The sequence below is a fragment of the Neofelis nebulosa genome, chromosome 5, assembly GCF_028018385.1.
Source record: "Neofelis nebulosa isolate mNeoNeb1 chromosome 5, mNeoNeb1.pri, whole genome shotgun sequence".
Classification (NCBI taxonomy): Eukaryota; Metazoa; Chordata; class Mammalia; order Carnivora; family Felidae; genus Neofelis; species Neofelis nebulosa.
The window spans coordinates 129,290,922-129,304,469 of record NC_080786.1 but is presented as its reverse complement, the minus strand read 5'-3'; the positions used below and the strand labels follow the sequence as shown (position 1 = coordinate 129,304,469).

The window sequence follows — 13,548 nt, the reverse complement described above, 5'->3', positions numbered from 1 at the left end:
AAGAATGAGTGTAATCTGTTTATAGCCACAGCATAGTCAAATTCAGTATATTTAATATTCATGCCATACTATCTAACATACTGTCCATATCTAAATTTTTCCAGTTGTCATAATAATATATCTTATGGCATTTTTTCTCCATCTAAGATTACCTTGAGGACCAGACTTTGAATTTATTTTTGCCTCCTTAGTGTTCTTTAACGTGGAGCATTTTCCAGACTGTATGCACAATGTTCTTAAAACTGAAGAGGTAATATTTTTCACCTAATGAAATGTGAATGTACATGCTGTACATTATTCAAAAATACCTTAGCTTAAATCCACATTTGGAGATTTGGCATAAAAATGCATGTATTTTTTTAAAAATAAAAAAAAGTCCATTTAAGGAGTTAGAATATGTTCTGAAAAGAAATAGTTCCAGTGGGAGTCTTTTGGAGCATTTAGTCACAGACCTGCCTTGGTATCTTAAGAGCAGTCAATCCTTTTAGTTCCTGTCAAAATCAGATTGGATAAATCACCGCATAAACAAAACTATTCTATAATCACTGAGGATAGTTTTTAAATCATTATGTTTTTAATTTTGTGTTTTTAATTTGTAAGTGTCCTTTGCTGATCTATATCCTGAAGCTGCAACAATGCTGGTATTGTTGTTCGGTGTTTGGGCTCTGGAAGAAGACTTATTTTTAACACTTGCCCTATCTCTTATCAGCTGGGAATTTTTGGATAGGCTCTTCAAAGTCATTAATTTCACATTCTTCATCTGTAAATATAGTGGATAAAAATAGTATCTCCCAGTATGGACTTTGTGCACTGAGTGGCACATGGTTTGTATTAAATAACCATTAGCTATCATCAGCTTATTAAACCGCCAAACTGTCATTTCTTAAATATTTGAATATTCTGCTCTACTGCAACTGGAAGCAACCATGTATACAACCCATATATTCCTTAATGTAAAACGCTTTAAAAAAGAAAAAAATGACATCATTAATACACATAAATCGCAAAGCATAGGAAAGTAGTCACCCAACTTCTTACTTTCTAAATATAAAAAGGAAAAAAAAAAACCTCACAGCAAGAATTCCCTAAAAACAAAGAGGAATTACTGTTGAGAATGAAAATGCAAATTAAATAAAAGTATTTCATGAAACAATATGCTAAGCACTGTAGGAATTCAATGGGGTGTAACATTGGGCCCATCCATGGTAGAATTTAAAGTCTGGTTGATGAAATAAAGCACATGGGAAAATGTAAGATTTTGTTGAATTAATCCTGCTAAAAAACCTAATTGAATATTAGCACTACACAGAAATGACCTTTACAAAATTTGAACAGAGGGGATGCCATCGTGGGTTTCACTACAGAGGAACTGGGATATTGATTTGGACTTTGAAGATAGTTAGGATTCAAATAAGAGGGAAAAGGAAGAAATTAGGAAGGGATTGGTAGTGGATATTCCATTCAAGGGAGTGATGATATATATATAGATAAAGTGTGCACACGCGCACACACACACACGAGCATGCAGAAATAAATCAGTCCACCTTATGTAAAACATTTGTTTGGGTAAAAGTAGCCAGCAATGTTGGAGAATAGAACTGATCCAGATTCTAAGGGATTGATACTTCATATTGTAGACAATCATATTAATCAAAAATTCTGAAATTAACAAATGTCATTCCTGAGTTGCAATTATCCAGAGTTTCTGGTTCACGTCTTGCTAAAATAAGCAAAATAATATATTGTACTTGTAAACAGAGCTCAAATATTCCAAGGGAAGTCAAGAGACAAAGGGGCAGGATTTGGGAAGCCCCAGATAAAGGAGAAATAGGAATTATAGGAAAGTATTCATCATAAGTATATTCCAGTTGGGACCCTCCCGCTTTTGCTTGGGGCCTATCAAATTAAGAAAATAAACTCCAGGGGCGCCTGGGTGGCTCAGTTGGTTGGGTGTCCGGCTTCGGCTCAGGTCATGATCTTGAGGTTCATGAGTTTGAGCCCCGCTTCCGGTTCTGTGCTGACAGCTCAGAGCCTGGAGCCTGCTTCGGATTCTGTCTTCCTCTCTCTGCCCCTCCCCGCCTGCACTCTCTCTCTCTCTCTCTCCATCTCTCAAAAATAAGTCAACATTAAAAGAAAAAAGAAAAGAAAGAAAACAAACTCCAGCTATCTTTTCTACCTTTGTGACACTCTCCCAAGATTCTAAGTCCCTGAAGGTAACGTCGGTCATGGGTCAGATATAAACCACATGCCCACTCCTTGGCTATATCTGAGTGGTGAATACAAAGCTCTGATCCTTTCTGTTACAGTAGTAGATGGAAGGCAGCTGGATTTCCATAGTACCAGGACAATTCACAGTGAACAGAGATAAATCTCCAACAAAAATAGTGTGCTTAGGAACAGAGGAGGGGTGATATAAACCAGGTAGCCAAAAAAGAAAATGTCTACAACATAACAAAAACAACATTTTAGAGAACTAAGATCTTGGAGTCTGTGCAGGAGCCAGTGGATGAGAAAAGATCCAAAGAGGAAAAATTACAGACTTGTACTATTCCAGATAAATGGTAATAACATTCTGGACTCAGGGACACATGTAACCCCAGATGACAGAGCTTCTGATTTCCATGTTTAGATTCCTAACACTCTGCTGTGGACCTGAACAGCATTCCTCTACATTTTTCTATGTCCCTAAAATTTGGTCTTTATAATTCATATAAGCTAAAACCACAAATATAAAGGGGGAAGCAAGATGAAAAAAAATGGAATGCATAGTTGTAGCAAAACTGCACTAAACCGGCCAGCATTTGTGGCATTTGTTTGGGTGGGGGACAGTAAATTGCTTTTTTGTTGTTGTTAGGAGAAAACATTAACAATTCTGACATCCCTGTCTTCTCTTTTTACTGTACATGTAATAAATCCAATTTCATCAGCCTTGAAAGTGCTAATAAAAGATAAATGATAGCTTTATAAAAGGCACCACTATTAAGAACATATAACAGAAAGGGCTGTTGTTGTTTTTTTAATGCCACTTAATTCAGCACATATTTAAAGAAGGTGAATTAGACATTTCTAAATGCTCACGATGGAAGGACATCTTTCATACATAAATCTAAAAATATTTTCTTAAGGCGAATTAGAAGTACAATTTAATACAAATTTGTGTCTGGCAGCTAGCTGAAGCAGAAGTTGTCTATTTGCTGCAGCTGATGCCTATCAGACTTTGAGGCACAATATGTACCAGCTGAAGTCTGTCAACAGGGAGACCAGCATAAGGGCAACATGATAGTCAAAACAGGATGAAACCATAGTCTAAACAAGATGACGTGAGCATTTGTGCAATTAACAGCAACAGCAAAAGGAAGGTTGTGTTTGGAATATTCTGCCAGGAATCCAAAGAAGGCAGAATGCTTATTTTGCCATAATAATGTTATGCTACATCTGACTAAATAGAATCAATGGCATGATGGGAAACTCTGCATAGACAGTAGTAAAGGGTCGAGTGGATGATGACAAAGTCTTAAGATTGAAAACGTTACCATGGCTGTTGCTATTGTAATCTGAACCCATTTTAAACCTAATATTCATTCCATCACTCATCTATGACTGTATTTAGAGACTATTAGCTGCTAATTTTGTACTAGGCATTGTACTGGCTTTTCAGTATTCATTATTTGATTTACCTTTTAATTTTGTCTTTATTTAACATTTATTCATTTTTGAGAGACAGAGCATAAGCAGGGGAGGGGCAGAGAGAGAGAGGGAGACACAGAATCCGAAGCAGGCTCCAGGGTCTGAGTTGTCAGCACAGAGCCGGACATGGGGTTCAGCTCTCGAACCGTATATCACGACCTGAGCCCAAGTGGAATGCTTAACCAACTGAGCCACCCAGGCGCCCCATTATTTGATCTAACTTTTAAAACAATGTGTGTGGTCCCCATTATTAATAACATTTCACAGATGACAAAACCACAAGGAAGAGGTTTTTGTTTTGTTTTGTTTTGTGAGAGATAGAGATCGTACAAGTGTGGGGAGGGACAGAGGGAGAGGGAGAGAGAGAATCTTAAGCAAGATCCACACCCAGTGCAGAGCCCAAAGGGGTTGGGGGGGAGCAGTGAGGGAGCTTGATCTCAGGACCCTGAGATCATGACCTGAGCTGAAGTCAAAAGTCAGTTGCTCAACCTACTCAGCCACCCAGGTGCCCCCACAAGGAGCAGTTTTAAAAACCACTGTAGTGGAAAGAACTGTGAAGTTAGGCAAATCTAAGCTGAAATATCAGTTCCGCTTTGCATAAACTCTAGGGATTTTACATAAACCACTTTATTTTTCTTGACTTTGGTAATTTTTAAAATACAAACCTCGAACAAGTATGAGGGTTAAAAGAAATTACTTCTTTTCACATGATTTTTGATATGATGTAAGTATTCAATTAATAGTGGAATCGATATTATTATTGTGGTTATTAGGAGAAACAAGTTAAAAATGCTTTATAAATATGTCCTCATTTATGTAATGAATGAAACTCAGATTGTTAAGAGTACTAAGAACTTAAGCTTGTAATTATAGGTTGCTAACCACGGGCATAGTGCTAAGCATCTTCTATGCCTTGTCTCATTTCATTGTCCCAGCTCTATGTGAGTGAGTTATTATCTCTATTTAACTGCTCAGGGACAGAGGCTATGGAAGTTTTGAACACAGGTGATAATTTTACTTCAGAACTTCTCCTTCTCCAATCCAATGCTCACCCCACCTGTCTTTTCTTTCCATAGATTTAAAGACAACAAAAATAGATAGCATTGTCTACTACTAATCTAGCAAGTAGAAGTTGAGTCCATCTTTATGGCATTTTCATTTGATATACAGAGGTATCTTGTAATTATTTATATTTGTTTCTTTAAACACCATCAATTATAGCTTTTGCTCGCAATTTTGTCTTTAATGATGATTTTTAACAGCAATATTTTAAAAAATATATAGTATTTATTAATATCGGGTTTTATTCAAAATTTGCTTCCAGAAGAAGCATTGAGAGGTACCAAATGACTCAAAAAAGAGCACAAGTGCATCTATAGTGCATTACATTGTTATTATAGTAAATATTTTATGAGTGTTAACGAGAAATTTAAAGCATTACTTCCTCTTGACAGGAATACAGGGGTATTGACCTCTATGGTTAGTGCCATTTTCCTTAGTTCAGTTTCCTTAGCTATTTCTTAAGGATACAGTCATAATTCCCACTACATTATATTTTTATTCTTATTGAACTATTTAGATTTGCAAGATTTTTACATCAAAACTCTGGTGATGATTTAAAGATTTGGTGAAATATACCTTCTCTTTGTGTCTAAGACCCTGCTGCTACTTGAGAGCAGAAAGACATCATCTGGTTGCTTATCAGAAATGCAGCATCTGAGGCCATACTCCAGACCTGCTGAATTGAAATCTACATTTTTTCAAGTTCCCCAGATGAATTGTCTGTACATTAATATTTTAGAAGCATTGTTCGTGAAAACACAAGCAGTAGAAGCTATGATTTTGCTGGGCATAACTTTGATGTATGGTGAGAACAGGGGAAGATTTAGGATACCCTAGTTTTGTAGTAAGAAGAGTTTGATTGCAGGAGGAAAAAGAGAAGAAAAAGAAAACCTGATATATTTTCAGGTGCAGAATATAGGGTGGAATTGTTGAACTGCATCATCTGTTAAATATAGGAGTTCTACATTTAATGGATTTAGGTTATTTTATTCACTTAGTAAAGTTAATTTCCTTAGAGGTAATCTGGGTCCTTGTTGCTAAGGGATTTTGGCATCTTTTTTGTTGTTGTTGTTTATTTGTTTGTTTTCTCAACACTTACATTATTTGTATAAATAGCATGTTTATTTGGGGTTACGATGTTTCATGTAATTAAGAATTAGTTTGGATGCAACTGTTATGAATGATAGTCTAATCTACTGGGAATATGATATAGGTTTCTAATCTTCCTGAACAGATTTCACATTACCAAGCAATTTTAATATAAATTCTTCTGGATCAGTGGAAATTCCACACCAATCAATCAGAACATATAGAAAGATCTGTGTATGTAGTGAACTACATATGCAAATAAACTACTTAATCAGAGAAATGATTTTTCACATCAAGGCTGTGGGGTTCAGATCATAGGGCAGTAGCAAGTGAAAACAATGAATAGTTTTGTTTTTTTTTTAAGAAAAATGCTTAAATTATCTAATTTAACATTACATATTTGAGCCTCTGCATTTTCCTCAGCGGTTTTCCTCTGAGCCTTACTTATACCTGGATCCCATTAGTTCCATAAGTGGTTTATCCCAAATAGGATTTTGGAGTTTCATTCGCACATACCTCATAATATACCTACAGCTATGTACCTCTCATAATATATCTATATTATATACCTACAGCTATGTACCTACAGCTATGTACCTACAGCTATCAATGTCTCTGAAAAGCAGAAGTTTCCTTCAATTTGTATAAGATTTTATTTTCCTTTCTCAGCATTCAATTTAGAGGTTTCCCTTTTCCACCATTGTCTCTTTCTTCTGGCTAAGAATAAAGGAGAAATAAAAACCTATACACTACCAAAATAGAACTGTATTTACTGCATTAGAAAGATCAACAGAGTAGTGGCTTTAGGCTAGTAAAAACAATTAATCAGGGATAGCAAATTGAAGGAAACAAAGAGGGAGGGGGAGGAGGGGAAGGAAGAGGAGGAAGAGAAGGAAAGGAAGAGGAAGGAGAAAGAGGAGTAGGAGAAGATGTAGAGGAGGAGAAGAGTGAGGAGAAAGAGAAGGAGGGAGAGAGGGAGGAGAAAGGAGGAGGAGAAGGAGAGGGAGAAGGAGGAGGAGGAGGAGAGGAGAAGAAGAAGGAGGAGGAGAAGGAGAAGGAGAAGGAGAAGAAGAGGAAGGAGAAAAGACCAACTATTTAAACTAGGAAGGACTTCTGAAAGATCTTTTAGACAATATCCAAATTGTTTGTAGTTTGGACTTATATGAACATTCTCATTGATGAAAATGTAGTCACCTTTATTTATTTATTTATTTATTTATTTATTTATTATTTATTTTTGTAACTTACAAAATCAAAGATTTCATAGCCTACTAGAACCTTGTAACCTTGGCTTAAAACAAAAGTTAAAACCCCAATACCATAGTTCACAAAATGAAATGTTGGGGTTATTTAGCAATTTAAAAATGCTTACTTCTCATCTGTGTTCCAGAAATGATATTATTTTTGGTGGTTGAAATAAAATTCATCCCAATTTAATGATGACTTTTGGCATGTGGTATAGAACCAAAACATGGATTAAAAAAAATTGCATTAGGGGTCTGGGTGGCTCAGTTGGGTAAGTCTCGACTTCAGCTCAAGTCATGATCTTGCAGTTTGTGAGTTCGAGGCCCTATGCTGACAGCTCAGAGCCTGGAGCCTACTTCAGATTCTGTGTCTCCCTCTCTGCCCCTTCCCAGTTCACACACTGTCTCTGTCTCTCTCAAAAATAAAACAACATTGAAATAAAATTTTAAAAAATTGCATTAGGGCACCTGGGGTGGCTAAGTTGGTTGAATAGCCTACTCTTAATTTTGACTCAGGTCATGATTTCACAGTTCATGAGTTCAAGACGCACATCACCTGCTGGGAATTTTTCCTCTCCCACTCTCTGCCTCTTTCTCTTGCTCTCTCTCTCTGAAAATACATAAATAAACTTAAAAAAAATAAAATTGTGTTAGATCTATTGCTTTTCCTTCCTTGGTCACATCTGTCATTCTATGATAGATGCAATTGATCATAAAGGACATATAGACATAGATACAGATTTAGATGCTAGATATGCATACATACCCTACTGGAAAAAAACAATGCAGTTGTTCTTTCACACTTCTAATTAATACAATAGCTATCCATTGCATGTATACTAGTCCCCTGAAAGACATTTGTACTGTTTGTGCTAGCTGGATTATGTTTAAGGTATACATATGCTAAACATCTTAACATGTTTAGAAATATGAAAGCCTGAAAATGAGTGGATTTCTTGTATTTTCACTTTTGCATTTCCATATGATATTTTGAAGAGGCAATACAGTAGTCCCACCTTATCCAGAGGGGATTGTTCCAAGACCCCCAGTGGATGTCTGAAAGTGATGATAATACCAAACTTTGCATATTTCCTGTTTTTTTTTTTTTTGCTGTATATACACACCTATGATAAAGCTTAATTTATAAATAAGGCACAGTAAGAAATAAAGAACAATAATAATAAAATAGAACAACATAACAACATACTATAATAAAAGCTGTGTGAATGAGGTCTCTCTAAATATCTTATTGTATTATACTCACCCTTCTTTTGATGATGTGAGATGACGAAACACGTACATGATGAGATGAAGTGAGGTGAATGACACAGGCATTGTGACATAGCACTAGGGTTACTGGTGACCTATATGGACCTGTCCTTCTCCAAGGGAGAATCATCTGCTTCCTGACTACAGTTGAGCAGAGGTAACTGAAACTACGGAAATCAAAGCAAGAAATAAAGGGGGACTAGTGAACTTCAATTTACTATTAATGCTGCCAGCTTATTCTTCTCAACACTCATTATGTTTTTCTGGGCCAAAAGTGGTTTGAGAAAATTGTTCGTCTTTATATGTGTGCCTATTGAGTGGCTCTTCTGAGGTTATACAAGCTAAAATACCCTGTATGCTTAAACTCACTAAACTATTCATGCTTGCTTATTCTTTTGAAAATCATTTTAATTCAAAATTTTAAAACTAGTTTTTGACATTTTGCCTTGTCAATACACTAGCTGACAAAGACAGTCAATCCATAACATGCTCTCAGTGATCATTGCTGTCAGCTTTTGACCAATACTGGTCTTTTTTCTATAATTTAGTGCTAATGCTGGCAGACCTTGTGATTCACATCTTTCCTGGAACTTAATTAAATAATTGAACAACAATCAACTTATTCACTCTCAGTGGCCCCGCAAGCTGGAAATGTCAATAATAATTCTCCTTTACAGAAGCAAATTCAGTGTTAATTTAGAGCTATTGGTCTGCTTTGTTAAATATGCCAAATACACACTTGGTTGTGTCTACTTAGTTGATTTACTACTGAATAAGAGTTTTGTTTTTTTCTCATGTATCTTTTTTTAGTAGAAGAAGGTGTGACATAATAACATACACACTGTTCCTGTTACATATTCAGAAGCAGAAAAATAACTTTTAAATGCATTGACACTAATTTTCCAGAGATAATTACATAAAGAATAATAATATCTAATCTCACTTAAAAATAAATGAACATTTTTAAATATATTGAAATAATATTTATCATAGTTTTAAGCCCACAAGGCATTGTTGATTCCAGGATATGCCAGATCAGCTACCAGAACAAGTTGATCAGGCCAGGCACGAATCAGTTCACCTTGTCTCTAGATAAGGTTCTCATTTTACTCATTCTGAAACTACATGGTACCAATTCATAGAACATATCACACTCAGTGAAATACACATAAGACTAATGTATGAATCAAAATGACGGCCTACTGGGGAACCTGGGAGGCTGAGTGAGTTAATCAACCAACTCTCGATTTCAGCTCAGGTCATGATCTCGTAGTTCATGACATTGAGCCCCGAGTTGGGCTCTGCTCCGACAGCACAGAGCCTGCTTGCGGTTCTTTCTCTGCTCCTCCCCTGCTCAAATGCACATAATTTGCACACACTCTCTCTCTCAAAATAAATAAACATTTAAAATCTATATATATTAAAAAAAAACAGAATGACGGATCGTTAATGTTAATGGAAGATAAGTGGTAAGGAGGCTACATTCTTGTGTTTGGAGATTGCCACATATTCTATGTATAAAAGTAATACTGAAAAATGGTTTATTATTATTTTTTAATTCATGCACAACGTGGGGCTCAAACCCACAACACCAAGAACAATATTCACACTTTACCAACTGAGCCAGCCAGGTGCCCCCTGAAAAAAATGTTTTCTTATAAGACATCTATTGGAGTGAACACAGAGAAGGAAGTCATAAATTTAGGTAATCTGGAAAGTCATTCTCAGCTAAGAAACCTATAGACAGGCTATGGCCTTTGCCAGTGTGACTGGATTTTCTGTCTGGCGCCTGCAACCCTCAACATTGTCCAAAAGCTTGATATTATCTTTTTTTTAATATTCTTATTTTGATGACTTATTAAGAAAAAATTAACATAATTATCTTGTGAGGGTTCCAAAGTACTCATCTGCAAACCTTGTACTAATATATAGTAAATGGGGAGTGTAAGAATGCAAATTTTTCTTTTCTAGAAAGAATTGCAATTTATTCAGAGATTATATATTATTATATATTTTTTTACCTTTTTTAGTATTAAATGTTCTTTCAGTCATGAAATTAAGATGAGAGATGACAAGAGATGACAAGATTTTTAGTGATTTCATAACACAATAAAAATTGGAAATGTGATGGTTCCAGAATTAAAGAAGAAGCAATTTAGTTGTCATAAAAATATCAGTCTGGACACTACCTGTCTACATCATTACTTTCTCATGCTGTAGTGTAGAGCCAGAACTTCATAAAGCAGCACCTCATCTCTTGATTTTTGTGGGTTTTTTTTTCCCGGAAAAAACAATTTGGTTGCCAGATTATCATGTATTGCATGGGAGCAATGCTTCTATGAATAAATCTGATATTGAATTAAATTAGTTATGAGTCCTGAGATGGCTCACAGTTTGCTGTGTAGGGGCATACCCATAAATGCTGGTGCTAAATGTTTAAGGACAGGGTGGGGAAGGAGACAACTTGATTTGTAACACTGATGATCTCTGTGGTGTGGATACTCCCACTATGTTGGATTTCAAGTTACCACCATGACGTCTCTTCACTGAACTTGGGCTTGAGAAGAGATGTGCACAATCAGCTGAGCAAACTATTTTGATACAGGTTTCAAAAACCACTGCCCCAATGTATTTAACTATTTAGATTTTATTAGACGCATGTCCACAGTTTCCATTTGGTAACATGGATCGATGTTGAACTTAAAAAGAATGAACGGAATCCAATGTAAACAAAAACAAACAAAAAAATAATTGTAGAAAGTAATTTTAATTGTTACATTAAACATTTTTCCCAAGTTTCAACCCATGTGTTTCCAAATGACTCTATACCTAAGGCAATAGAATTTTGACAAAGATATTATCTGTTTTATCACTTTTGGGTTGCTAAATTATACTATAATATAGTCCTTAGACTTGCTCTGTGGACATAAATTTCCCAGTAGGGAAATAACTTAGAAAACTGTCCTAAAGTCAAGGAAATCTAGGTCTCGGCCTCTGGGCCTAGGCAGCTCAGGAGCTCAGGGCCCCTGTGCAGTGGTCTCATCCACCTTGAGGGGCATGCAGTTGGTTCCCTTCCTCGTTTTTCAGACCCCCACGTGCTTGCAGAGTGGGAGATTCTTGCTGGGCTGTTGGAAGTCCAGGAGGTGTTGGACTCCTCTCCCCTCCAGGAGGGAGGGCACAGCCGTTCCCCCCTCTGCCCTTCCTTCCAGGAGGCCAGTTCGGGTAGAGAAATGATCCTGCTTTCCGTGTCTGCTGAAGTCGCTGTGACTGCCACCCCAATTGTCTCAGTAAACATTTTATTACCTTCCATCAAAGAAAATGTTAAAGGCTATCTGCAGACACACTGGGAGAAAGAAGAGTGCCAGCAGGATGTTGTCAGTCTTTGGGGGAAACAGGCTGAAGAGAATCCCCACCTGGACTGGGCTGTTCCCATCCCTGCCGCCTCTGGGAACAGAGCAGATGACCTGCAGTGGGTGATCCAGGCCAGCAGTGGATAAAGGGTGCTGGCAGAAGTCTCTAGACTGAAAGACCACGGTGATGAAACAGCTGCAGAGCCTCAGGTGCAGGGCGGCATTCACAGCTGGGCACATAAAAGCAGCATTCTTTGACAATGTGGTTCCAGCGGTCAGGAAATGGAGACAGGTTGGAAGGAAGGTGTATATATATTCTTCAGGGAGTGTAGAGGCCCAGAAGTTATCATTTGGCCATTCTACAGAGGGAGAGAAACTTGAGCTTGTTGATGGTCACTCTAATATCAAGATTGGACACAAAGTGGAGAATGAGAGTGACCAAAGGATTGCCAAAAGCCAACCAACAACATCTTGTTTCTGACAGACCTTACTCTGGAGGCCAGTGCTGTTGAGCAAGTGGATGTTATTGTCACTGAGCTGGTGAGACCCAGTCATGATGAGCGTTTGACAGATGACGAAAAGAATTACCACAGCCTCATCACATCCTTCCATGGACTGTACCTGCCTTCCTCAACCTAGAGAAGGACAACAAACCTGTCCTCACAAAGTTGTCCCTGTAGTCTATTTTTATTCTGATGGTAAAAGTAACTTACTTTGAAAACACATATATATGATGCATAGAGAGGGGAACCCTTTTGCACTGCTGATGGGAATGCAAACTGGTGCAGCCACTCTGGAAAACAATATGAAGTTTCCTCAAAAAATTGTGCTACCCTAGACCCAGAAATTGGACTACTAGGAGTTTATCCAAATCTTACAAAAATGCTGGTTCAGAGGGGCAGATGCACCCCAATGTTTATAGCAGTGCTATCAACAATAGCCAAATTGTGGAAAGAGCCCAAATGTCCATCAACGGATAAATGGATAAAGAAGATGTGGTATATATTACAATGGAATACTATCTGGTGATGAAAAAATAATTTAAGTTTGCTATTTGCAACAACATGGATGGAATGAGAATGTATTATGCTACGTGAAATACGTCAGTCAGAAAAGACAGATATCATATGATTGCACTCATACGTGGAATTTAAGAAACTCAACAGATGAACATAGGGGAAGGGAAGAAAAGATAAGATAAAAACAGAGAGGGAGGCAAACCATAAGAGACCCTTAAATATAGAGAACAAACTGATGGTTGCTGGAGGAGGGGTGGGAGAATGGGCTAAATGGCTGATGGGCATTAAGGAAGGTACTTGTTGGGGGTGAGCACTGGGTGTTATATGTGAGAGATGAATCAGTGGGTTCCACTCCTGAAACCAAGACTATATGTTTTCTAACTTGAATTTAAACTAAAAAAAAAGCACATATACACATCCACATAGGTATGCAACTGTATATTTGCGTATGTTTAAATTGCCTTCCACAGGTACATAACTGAAATGAAAATCTCAATTCAGTGAGAGATGTCCGAACAATATGTCTTTGGCCTTGCCTCATCATTGAGTTCTACTTATTTCCAAAAGCCTGGGAGTTTTGACTGATGGGAGCTGAGAAATATTCCAGCTCCCTCATTTGACACCTCCCTTCTCCAAACTTCACCAAACTGGGGCAACTATGAAGTATTCATTTTAAACTATATCAAGAACTTTCTTCATGGAATTTATTTCTAGTGCCCACAATAACTGTCTGGATAATGTTTTTTCTTGTACCTAACCTTACCTGTGTCACTTTCCTACCAGTATTCTTCATTCTCCCCAAGTAAACCACCTGTATTTTAAACCTTG

The 13,548-nt window shown here is 37.1% G+C and overlaps 1 pseudogene; it reads left to right on the top strand.

Annotated features, from left to right (window-relative positions):
* Nucleotides 1-11,473: 11,473 nt before the first annotated feature.
* On the top strand, nucleotides 11,474-13,027 carry LOC131511445 (enolase-phosphatase E1-like; annotated as a pseudogene).
* Nucleotides 13,028-13,548: the final 521 nt, after the last annotated feature.